The sequence below is a fragment of the Marmota flaviventris genome, chromosome X (assembly GCF_047511675.1).
Source record: "Marmota flaviventris isolate mMarFla1 chromosome X, mMarFla1.hap1, whole genome shotgun sequence".
NCBI lineage: Eukaryota > Metazoa > Chordata > Mammalia > Rodentia > Sciuridae > Marmota > Marmota flaviventris.
In genome coordinates, this window is record NC_092518.1 from 5,760,924 (window position 1) to 5,774,090 (window position 13,167).

The window sequence follows — 13,167 nt, forward strand, 5'->3', positions numbered from 1 at the left end:
TGACAATCTGAAAATCAAAGCTTGTTTGATATATAAGGACTAGGATTTTTTGAGAGGGAATTAGGATTTTTTTAATTAAAAAAACACTTTTCTTTAAATATCAAGAGCCAGAGCTTTAGTTTTCTCAAAGCAAAGAGTTTGTTGTATTTCCCATCTGGAAGAGAAGAGGTAGCTTTGTGGAGGTGCCTTGCCCCATTAGATGGTAGCCAGAGTGAAACAGAAGTAAGGGAAAGGTCTTAGCTGGCTGGCCTCAAGTTTTTCTTGGCTACTCCTTGATGAGGAGGAAATAGGAGATGTTCCCGTGTCACCATGAGTGGAATGGATGGAGTAGCTAGAATCTGAGAGCTGTGAACCTGCTAAAATGTGTGTATGCTGTAATTCTAGACAAGAAGTCCCATACCATAGGCTATGATAAGGGGGATTTTTTAGGCTGTGAGCCATGAAAGGATGAGGCTGAATTGCAGAGCCCATATAGAGAACAAAATAGCAGGGCCAAAAGTCAAGGGCATGGCTTACCTCACCTCTATCCATATTACATCAATAAATTAACCTTCCTGCCCAACATTCCCATTGTCAGACCACCCTTCCTAGAATACTGCAGTAGTTAGTAGAAGAGAAATTCTCAGGTTAGCTGGGGTTAATCTCTAAATGGACCACATTTTGAACAAGAAGTGGCCTTTCTCATTGAATTAACAAAGATTCTTATGCTAAGTGGAAACAGGGGATTCAACTGAATTTAGTTTTAATGAAATATAGAAAGATATTAATACACCTTAATGATGTGACTATAAAGTTTTAAACTTCCTATAAGTATAGAATTTATTAAAATAGCTAAATCCCAAAATGATGAAGAATAACATATGCAAAAGATGATTCACATTTGTAGTGAGATCCTCAGCACCAGAAAAAGTACCTGGCACCAGGAAAGAATTCAACATTTTGTTGAATGAAGGCACACATTCTCAGGAGAAGGTTATTGAGTAGAATAGTAAAACTATAGGTTCTGGAGTCATTCAACCTGTGATCAAATTCTCTCTTTACCACTCATTTATGATTTTGAGTAAGACACTCAATGACCCTGAATCTTAGTTTCTTTATTTATAAAAACAGCAGACTCGTGCCTACCTCTAGGATTATTTGGGGATGAAATAAAAAAACTGTCTGGAAAATGTTTCCCCTAGTCTTACACACAGTAAGTATCCAAACATTATTATTTAAGATAAATCATAATCCAGGTGCAGTGGTGCATGCCTGTAATCCCAGTTACTTGGAAGCCTGAGGCAGGAGGATTGTGAGTTCGAGGCCAGCCTGGGCATCATAGTAAAATTCTATCTCAAAAAGTTATCATAGCACATTTTAAAAAATATTTTTTAGATGTTGATAGACCTTTATTTTATTTATTTATATGCAGTGCTGAGAATTGAATCCAGTGCCTCACACATGCCAAGTCAGTGTGCTACCACTGAGCCACAGCAAATACATAACTTATTGTTTAGATATGAGGTGTTCCCCAAAAGCTTATGTGTGAGACAAAGCAAGAAGTCTTAAAGGAGAAATGATTGGATCATGAAAGCCTTAACCCAATCAATACATTAACCCCCCCCCCCATGGGATTAGTGGGTCAATGAGGGCATACCTTTGGGTATATATATTTTGTCAGTGATGAGGAGAATCAATATCTCTCTCTCTCTCTCTCTCCCTCCCTCCTTCCCTCCCTCCCTCTCTCCCTCCTTCCCCCCCTCTCCTTCTTGGTGCCATGTTCCCAGATGCTTTCCTCCACCAAACCCTTCTGCCATGATGTTCTACTTCACCTTAAGCCCCAAGGAATGGAGCCAGCAATCTATGGGCTGAAACCTCTGAAACTGTGAGTGCCAAATAAACTTTTCATCTTCTAAAATTGTTCTTGTCAGGTCTTTTGGTCACAGTGATGAAAAAACTGACTTAAACAACTGGTATCATTTTATTCTAAACTTTGTCTTAAACAAGACCATAATTAGAAAAACTTGGGTTACTTTCTTTGAATCAAAATTCCTGGTTCTGTATTTTCATTATACATTAGACCCTTTGGTACTATAACTACTGCATAATGAGTGGAATATAGACATTAGACTCAGAAGTAGATAAATGACCTTGGGCAGGCCATTAAAAGTTGTTGAGGCTCTATGATTCTATCATCTATAACAAGGAAATTATGTTAATTTTTACTTCTTATGTTTTCTTTGAAGATGAAATTTGTTCAACAAGAACAAATGCCTTATAATAAACGTTTGTTAGGTTTTTGATTAATTCCCCTGGAGTCTGACTGGCTTCCATGGCCAACTGCTTTGAATGCAGTAGCAAAATGTATTTCTCTCTGTGCTTGAATCAAGAACATATACATAAAAGCCTGATGACAAGAGTAAAACATGATACAAATGTAGGCAGCAGTGTGTGCTGTATCTAACCTTTGACATAATTCTTCAGCCTTAACTCTCTTTATTATTATTATTATTATTTAGTATTTATTCTTGAAAATACTTCATATTTAATTTGCTTATTCTCCACACCTCTTTTCTTATTGGTTCTTTTTAATTATACTTAACATCAGAATTTATTTTCACATACTTATAAAGGCATAGAATATAATTTGCTTTAATTTAGCCCCCAGCATTTTCCCTTTCCCTTCCTTCTTCCTACTCCCTTTTCCCTTCTCTCTACTCTACTGATCTTTTGGCTATTTACTTTTAGTTTTTTAAAAAATGTTAAGTGCCTTATGGGATACAGATAATGGTGAGATTCACTGTGGTATATTCATATATGTACATAGGAAAGTTAGGTCAGATTCATTCTGCTGTTCTTCCCTTATCCTCTCCCTTCCCCTTCCCCTTCAGTCACTTTCATCTAGTCCACTGATCTTTCTTCTATTTTGATGGAATCCCCCCTTTTGCTTTCTCTTTTTCCCTCTTCCCCCTTATTTTGGACTAGCTTCTGCAAGTCAAAGAAAACATTATACCTTTGACTTTCTGAGTCTGGCTTATTTCACTTAGCATGATAGTCTCCAGTTCCCTCCATTTACCAGCAAAGCATAATTTCATAAATTGTTGGTGGGACTGCAAATTAGTGCAACCACTCTGGAAAGCAGTATGAAGATTTCTCAAAAAGCTAGGAATGGAACTATCATATGATCTAGCTATCCCACTCCTCGGTATATATCCAAAAGATCTAATGTCAGCATACTATAGGGATATAGCCACATCAATGTTTATAGCAGCATAATTCATCATAGCCAAGCTATAGAACCAATCAATGTGTTCTTCCACAGATGAATTGATAAAGAAAATGTGGAATATATACACAATGGAGTATTACTTAGTTTATCTCCCTTTAAATAGGAGCAAGGTGCACTTGAAACTATTGCATTTCTTTTTAACCCTGACCATTCTTTAAGAACCTTAGGCCACCTAATCTTGGGAGTCAAACATGGTAAAGACCAGCATCAACCTAAAGTCATAATAGAACTATTTGTTCAGAGCTGCCCTGACTGACCCTACCATACTGACCCTTGTCTAATTCCGTAAGTATGGCACACTTACCTGTTCCATTGATCCCTGGTTTAAATAACCTCCATGGTTTTGTTTGCTCACTTCCTCATTCATTCACTTATTTCTTCACTGATTGAACTACATTCAAATTATAGTTGAGCACTGATACTGAGTCTTCTGGAAGATAAGAGGATGTGCCCTTACACATCTTGGAGCCTGAAGGGATAAGAAGACACACAGATGCATTGGTACATTTAAATACCTGCTCATACTACTTGAATATATATATGCTATATAAGTGTATGCATATATATATGCATGCTATACAGACTTATATACATATATACACATACAAGCACACACAGATGTTACATGAGATAAGAATATAGCTAAGGTGCTGTTAGAATTAGATTTAAAAAAAGATTACAAATAAGGGGATCATGTTACAAGGACATTTGAACTGTTTCTTGAGGCATGGACAGAGTTTGGGCATAAGGAGAGAGTAGTTATACAGGTATTCATTTTATAAAAACTTGCTAAGCTGCACATATATGTTTAACTTCAAAACATTTTGTCAGAAACTTTAATCGTCATGTTCTTACGTTTGCATTACATTCTCTGCTCCTCTGATGATTCCAGAATGTGGTATCTGAAATATATATTTTAATTAGGCTAACAAAATTATTTTGTCAAAGCACCTCTAACAATAATTGGGGTTTACTGATGAAATGGAAACCCAGGATTGGGATTCATCCATCTAAGTCATCTAAAACCCTGAAACCAAGATAATTTTCCCAAAGAAATAGAATGTATAGCTCTCTCTGTGTTCTTTGACTCAATATTTCCTCTTGTAACATATGGATAATATTATTCATCTCCCTGAGGTGTGTGGCTATTATGAGAGTTTCTAAGGCAATTTGTTCGAGTACTTTAATGAGCCTAGTATATGTGAAATCAGTTCAGAGGATCTTTCTTCCATGGGCAGCCTGACCAAGGGTTCAAAAACTAGTTCATCCATCACAGCATAAAGGGTCTTAGCAGAATCTATTCAATGGGTGAAGGGTGAACTTCTCCCCTGTAGTCCCTTGAGGGAAATTGACAAGTAGATTGGTGAATGTCTTAGAGGCCAGATATGGGTGTGGGGAGGACAGAGGTAAAGGTAGAGTGAGATATAAGAGAGAAAATCCAGGTAGCAAATAAGAAAATATTTCATTTGAAGGTGCCTTAGAAGAGGCTAGGAATTGGGAGACTTAAGGGTTAAGTCTCAATGTGGGGATTTACATATACCAGTCTGTTTCAAAAATCAATTTATAAGTAACATAAACAAAACAACATGGACAACATGGGAACAACATAATGAAACTGGACAAATTCTGCTTCTCCTCTTCTATCTTCTCCTCTTCCTCTTCCTCTTTCCCTTCCCCTTTTCTTTCCTCATTTTTGTGGTCCTGGGGATAGAATCCAGGATCTTGAACAAGCTAGGCAAGCATTATACCCCAGCCTTAATTAAGGATCTTTAAATGGAAAGATTGGCCTAAATTATCATGGTGGGCCCAATGAAATCACAAGAGTCTTTAAAAGGGAATAAAAGAGGCAGGAGGATCAGAGTCAGATAAGTGGAAGTATTGAGGTCAGGGTAAGACCATGGTTTGAATAGTGGCTATGAGCCAAAGAATGTAGTAGCTTCTAGAAGCTAGGAGTGGTAAGGAAACAGATTACCTTAGAGCCTCCTGAAAAAACCAGCACAGCTATAACCTTTATTTTAGCCTAATGACACCCATTTTCAGACCTTGTGATTACCAGAATTACAAAATAAATCCATGTGTTTTAATCCACTAAATTTGTGCTTATTATAGCAGCAATAGAAAACAAATAAAAATTTATTTTTATAATTGACTATGAGAACAATAATTAAATATTACTGTCAGGTTACTTCTCTTTGGAGTGAAAATAATATGGCTGAGTTATGTAACTTCCAGAAAGGCTATTTGGATATAAGAAGCCAGATTTATCAGAATCATCTGAGATGATAGTGAACAATTCAAATTCTCACGTCCTTCTCCATTCCTGCCAAACAGATTCTATGACTAGGACCCAGGAATCTGTATTAGCATTGGGAACAGTTATAATTGTTGCATACAAGTTATCACAAAATTAGCAGCTCAACATACACATACTTATTATTTCAGTCTCTGTAGGTCAAGAAGCTGATTTCTCAGCTTCAGGGTTTCATAATGTGGCAGCCAAGTAACCTACTGGGGTTAAAATCTCATCAATGGTTTGACATGGGAAGAATTTGCTTTTAAGTTCATGGTTCTTGGTAGAATTCAGTTATTTAAGAGACATTTGACTGAGGGTCTAGATTCCTTGTTGGCATTTGGTTGGAGGCTGCTCTTAGTTCCTTAACAGGTGAGCTTCTCCAATATGGTAGTTTACCTTATCAAAGCCAGTAAGAGAGAGTCTGCTAGCAAGATAGTGACTAGAATCTTAGTAATGTGATCATGGAAGTGATGTCCTTTCACCTTTGCAATATTCTATTGGTTAGAAGCAAGTCACAGGTCCCTCCCACATTGAAGGTGGGGATTATGTAATGGTGAGAACACCAAAGAGGAGGTGATTAATAGGGGTCATCCTAAAGCCTGTCTACCCATCTGGCATCCAAGGGGATTCTTAGATCTAACAAGTTGGGAGACACTAACCTAGGAGAACAATAATTAGAAGGAATTAACTATTCAGTTGGGTTTTTGACAAGAAGTATGTGTGAAACAATTCAAAACTGGCTCTAGTGATGTCTCAGCCACATCCTTTCTGTAACAGCTGCTGTGGGTTAGCACAAATACTGTGTCTGGAAGCTGAGATGGCTATTATCATTACTCCTAGGACCCTCTCTGCTGCCACACCAGTTGCTCACTGTCCCCAAGCTGACCTCAGCATCTCAGAGGAGCAACCAAGGCAAAGAGGAATGAAGGAAAGAGGGAGGAAAAACTGACATGGGAAGAGTGGGTCTCCATAGAATTCATAAGTTTTGATTATTTTTAGTTTCTTGTCAAAAAGTGTAAATTTTGCCCTGTCAAAATATAAAGAGAATCCATTTCCTAATTTACACAGCTGATTTTAAATACTATCCTATTTCAAGCTCCATCACATTTTTCTCAGATATTAAAATGTTATTCTGGCAGAAATATTGGCATGTGCTTGCCAAGCCCTCCTGGGCACACAACTAAACATTTCCAAGCTCCTTATAGTTAAGTGAGGCCAGGGAGTAGAATGGGCCTGTGGAAAGTGGCCTGGCTCCCGAGGCCTCCTGCATGGCCCTTGAAATTCTCTCTTCATTCATCTCCTGGCCTGAAGTTGAGAACACAGCAAAGGCCTCTGAGGCCTTAGTTATAGCACCACCACTAGATTGAAGGAGCCTGGGGTTTCACATATCTTCATGGACTCCTCTTCTACTCTCACTGTCCAATTCCACTGGAGTCAAATGTAAGCAAGAAATGAGTGATTGCTGTGTGTATTCACTGTTGACTTATGGCAGCTGGCATTACCTACTCTGAATAAAATATTTGTGTTGTTTTCTTCTATGTCACACATGCTGGGTGTGGAGGGACATAGAATAAGTCATGGGGGTGGTGTTTGGGGCATATTCCCTTTCTTTTCTTCCCTTCCAAACAATACATTAACATGGATTGTTCTAGACATCAATTTTTTATCTATGGAACTTAAGGTCTTTTTTCAGTGTGTCTGTAGGATAACATGGGTTCTCCTATTATGACTCAGACATTGATTCTAAGGGATCTCTTTACCTGGAATAGCCAAATTGTCACCAATGTGATTTGAAATAATGACACTGCTACCATCTCCTCTGCAACCTGACCAGACCAGAGAGCTTTTGCACTGATTCCTATCTGGTCCAAGTATATGTTGGCTATACTCTTCCACTTAAAGAGTCAGTGAGTCCTTCCACTTAAGGGCCCAGTTTTGATTTTTTACATCAAAACACCAGTCTGGGCCATTAAAGTATCAAGCCTGTCTTGTGTTAAAAGCCAAAACTTATGCTTTTAAAAAGAATAAAAAACACTTTGATGTCATCAAACAGTAAAGTTCTCAATTTGCAATAATACAGTTCTTGGAGGAAGCAACTATTGGAAAATGCACTGCTTCCTACTGAGGTTTTTAGAGTAGTGGTGATGATAATAAACTCTGTGACAAAAATATCATTTAATGTGTGTCAGTACCTGTGATCCGTATACATCATGTTTTATTTAAATGTCTAGGTAACCTATTAGTATTATATTACCACATGCTGATAAGAAAAGTGAATTTCACAGATGTTGCCACACTGCTAATAAGAAGGGGGATCTGGGATTAGGAAGCAAATCGAATTCCAAAGGCAATACTATTAACTGAGTGTGTATAAGGAATAGATTTTAAAACATATACGTATGTATTGATAGTATCTAAACCATGTATACAGCTGCATGTATATGTGTGTATAAAATAGACTTTAAGCCATACACATTGAAAAGAATTTAAACCATCCTTCTCTCTTTATATATATATACACACACACATATATACACATATATATGTATGTGTATGTGTGTATACATACACACACATATATATGTATATATATATATATATATATATATATATATATATATATAAAATGGACTTTAAACAATATATATATATATATATATAAATGTGTATAGATGTACATATATTTAATAGAATTTAAACCACATATATATGTATATGTGTATACACTGAATATAATTTAAACAATGTATTTATGTGCATGTGTGTGTGTGTGTGCATATGTTCATAAGGAAATGGAGTCTCTGAAGAAGGGATACTGACTTGGTAAAGGTCACAATTAGTGACATTGGTGAAAAGCCATTTGGCTGGCTTAAAATCTGACTAGCTTAAAATCTTAGATATTAACATTTTTCAGAGTAGTTTCTAAAAATTGTAGCACATGTTTGTAATGCTTTGCAAAGGGTCAGAAAAAATATACTTTTTGCATAATTCAAATAGAAAAAGCCATGAGAATATAAAACTGGAGTGTGCTGTGGATTAAAAAACAACATTAAAGGTTATTTCTATAATTCATTTGAAGTTTCTGTTTAAAAAACAAACACATGATATCTCACACAATGAATCCAGAGCCTGTGGAATCCATGTATTAACATGTACAATAATTTTATAAAGTACAATTCTTAAGTTTTTGGATGTAGAGGTTTTAAAAATATATATCATCTTTGGTTGAAGACCTCCCCCCAACTCACCCTCCCGTCAGACTCTGAAGCAGCCTGTGCAGGCACTGAAGTGGTCAGTACAGCTCTATCAAAAATTATCCAGGGGCTGGAGTTGTGGCTCAATGGTAGAGCACTCACCTAACACGTGTGAGGCACTGGGTTCGATTCTCAGCACCACATAATTATAAATAAATAAAATAGGCCCATTTGCAACTTAAAATAAATAAATAAAAAAATATTCAAAACTTGGAAATAAGGCAAAAGGGTGTGTGGCACATCCTTTCAGTGTCACAGAAAGGTGAAGGGCACTCAAGGGATATCTAGGGAATTGTGTTTAGTTCAGCTCACAGTTTACTATTGATTCAAAGTCCCAATGTTAGTAAAATAACAAATAACTTGCTGATTTTATCCACTAGAGGTACAAATAATTTCTATCCAATAAACCCCAAAGTTTATATTTGTGGGCTTATTGAACATTAACTCATTTTGTATCTAACCCAGAAATCTCTTATCATTTCTTTTTTTTGTTTTGTTTTGTTTTTGTAATTAGTTATACATGACAGTAGAATGCATATCAACACATCATATATATAAATGGAGTATAACTTCTCATTCTTTTGGTGTCATTACAAGGTGGGAATCTCCTCCCATCCCCATAGGGAGCTAAAGGGAGGGAGTCTAAGTCTGGGCCAGTGGGTTCCATGTGTGGTGAGTAGCAGGTAGGTTGGGTTGGAGAACTTTGCTGGTCAGAGACCAACCTTACAGCCCCATCAACTTAAAAAAAAATATTTGAACTATCCAAACATACAACAAAATAGAATTTGATCTTATCCTTTTCCAATCTTTTTTGCTAGAATATATTAAAGATTTTACACACACACACACACACACACACTTTATCTTAGTCTTCACACAGAGAGAGCTTTGGAATGTCATTGGCTATAACATAATTGGCAAAAATACTTAGAGCTCAGGCAGAAAATTTTCTTAGTTGGCATTCAATTAATGTTTACTTTTTTGACTGAATAAATGGATGACCAAATGAATGAATTAATGATATGAGAAGGCATGCTATTAAATGTGGAGTACAATTAAACCTATGAAATATATACCAGAGATTTTCCTGAGTAAAACAAGATAAATCAAACAATACTATGAGCCACATATTGTGTAACTAAAAATGTCTCCCTGCATTTGCCATTTGCTCCTGGTGGACTCAGTTGCCTTGCTGGAGAACCACAAATGTAGAAGAATGCAGGAGAATGTTCCAAGGGCTCAGAGCCTGATCAACAGGGAGCTCTAATCTCTTGAGTTGGACTCAGTTGCTGCTATCAGCTTTTATTTGACAGAAACTCAGAATGTTCATATTTCTTTAGATTCTTAGTGGGTTCCAGGCCTCTTCTCCACAGGGTATCCTAAGCTTAACCAATGACCTCTTATAATTTCTCTATCAGTTTAAATTCTGACCATGTGGTTAAGACTTTTTCCCCCATCAGAATAGCTAAGGTTTAAAGTTGAATCCTCATCAAACTCTTTTGTAATCTCACAGAGTTACTTGAAAAAGAATGTGCTACTTGAAAAATTACTTAGATGGGAAGAGATATTAAACTTGAGGCTTTTTACTTTGTTGACATCTGACAGCTATTTTTAAAAATAACCTGATGAGCATTCATGTTTAAATGTAATTTCTTTCTAAACAGAATTTTCCAAGTTAAAATTCTCTTTTGCCTACAATTAGAGGAGGTTTTAATGTGTCATTAATATTGCTATAAGATGTGTAGCAACATTTATGTTTTATTTTCAGTGACATAGGAATCTATAATTTTTACTCAGGGAAAATAAAGCCTCCAAAATCACCTTACTACATTATAGCAATGGTTAATTAAATATGCTAGAGGTTAATATTTTACCCCAGGGATAAATTGAAGAATATTTCTTATTCTCAAGAACAAATGGAGCTAAATCCTTAAATTATTAAGAAAAATTATTTTCTCTAATATTCTCTGTGAGTTAAATCACATCTGAAATTCTATAATACAAAGGCATTGTGTACTAAATGGGTATGCATAGTTTAAATAAAGAAATGCCTATAGTTAATTATGTCTCTACACAAAAAGTTCTCCCTTCTGCAAGTTTCTGTGTCCAGATTTCCAAATGCTATTGTCAACAAAATCCTCTCAACATTTTAGGCTTATCTTCTCCTGGTAAATCCCTAATAAATTTATTTGGAACCAAGATGTTATTTCAAGCTCCAAGATCTTCACACTCAGCATGAGAAATCTGGGTTGGCTTCTAGCTGCCTCTTAACTCTTCTCTCTTATTAACAAGCCAGTAATCCAATTTTAGCTTGCATTTTACTCAGTACTCTATCAGGCAGTACAGAATTCAGTTTGTTCACTTGCTTCCCAAGTGCTCAAGCTCAAAAATGTCTTATTATTGTCAAAGCAAACAATGATCTTGAAGACTTATAAAGAATTAAAAGGAAAAGAAAGAAAATGAGGCCCTAATAAGTTCAACATGTAATCTCTTGTTTTTTCTTAAAAGATAACAGAATGTGACTTTATTTTCAATACAAGGTAGAACTGTAAAAAAAACTTCTTTGAGTAAGGAAATTTCTCAGGTACTCCAAGGATGACTCTCAAGGGCCCAGGAATGACCTATGATAATACTGAGAAGATATATTAATCAACAATTAATACCAAAATCTCCTTTTTGCCACCTCAACTTGCCTGTATTATTAAGCCTCACAGCTAAAACTAGAGTGCCAGCATATATTTGTCCCTCTCTGCACAAAACTCTTAGCTTATATTCTGTTTCAGATAATCTCCCTCAAGATACTTTATGCAGAACAAATATCTTTCTTTAAATCAAATGTTCCAGGTCTCAGCTTGAAATCTGTGATGTGCTGAGAGCATTTATGTGGGGCAAAACTCCACTACATCTGCCTACCAGCTGTCAGAAATGTAAATGCACAGTATGAATTTTATATCAGAAAGGCAGGTAATTCTGATCTCTTAGAAAATGCAATACAGAGAAAACCTGTTATAGAACAGGAAAGAAACAGTACATTAAGAGTGTTCCTCTTTTTACCCTGCCCTAGTTGTCCCTCACCCCATCCCAAATTCCTAAAAGTCATCTTATAATTCAGAACTCCAGGACTCAGACTTCTCATGTTCTTGTTTTGGCTTCTGACCTTCCAGCTGACCTACTGATAACCCAGCAGAAGATAGATTAACTAACCATATGCTGAAAGGTTCAACCATCCCATAGGGGGTATCAAACTACTTGGAGAACTCTATGTCCTGGCAGGGGAAACACAGTCTAACCCAATTTTCTTACCACTACATGCATTTCATGGGTCTGGGAAAAATGGATCTTCTTACTTGTTTTACCAAACTCCATCAAAACGAGACTAGGTGTCGCCCAAACAACCAATCAGAGCCTGGATTTTATTGCAGCTCCAGGGGAAAGCAGAAAGATCATTGACATTTTCTTGGCTCTCAAGCTACCTCTGGGGAAACCTCACAACCCAAACATCCCTCAAGGGATACCAAATGTCACTATACTTGATGTGGAAGGGAATATTAGCTCAAGAACCCAGATATCCTTATTCTTGTTTTGGAAAATTGATTGACAAATATGAAGACAGTCATATTTGACAGAAATTACACTGCACTTGCTGTTAGTGCCTTCTTAGATTTTAGTCCAAAATATCAAGCTAATTCTCAAAGACTCTCTTCTGATCCCAGAAAATGTGTATGCAAGAATTTTCTGCATTACAATCAGCAGAAAGCTACTGCTACATCTAAAGTCAGTGCCTGCTGGGGTAACTTCCCTTCCAGATCTGGAGATCTCTGCCTTCCAGCAAAGTAAGCAACCTATGCCAGACTGGCAAAGAACCAATAATAATAAATAAATAAATAAATAGATTAATGTTAAAACCTTAAAAAAAAAAGAACCATGGACTTTCTCTTCATGCCTTTTGGTCAAGGTGCAAAATTTCCCAGTCATTACAGTCAATCACAGTGGAATTACCAGTTTCAACCAGTTCTTGCAGCATCCCTGACACCCCTTCATGGTTGAAGCCATCATCCTATCTTCCTTTCAGTACCACAGTAGCTTTTTGTTTTGGTAAGAGTTGTTTAGGTGTGATTTACGTATCACAAAATTTCACCTGTGTATGTGTATGTATTAAGGATTTATAATAAGTTTACCAAGTTGTACAAACATCACCTTAACCCAGTTTTTGATCATTTCCATTATACTAGAATGACCTCTCATGTTTATTACACTTAATTTACATTCCCATCCCCAGCTCTAGAAAACCACAAATCTACTTTCTGTCTCTAGAGTTTTGCCTTTTTTGGAAATTTCATATAAAAATAATC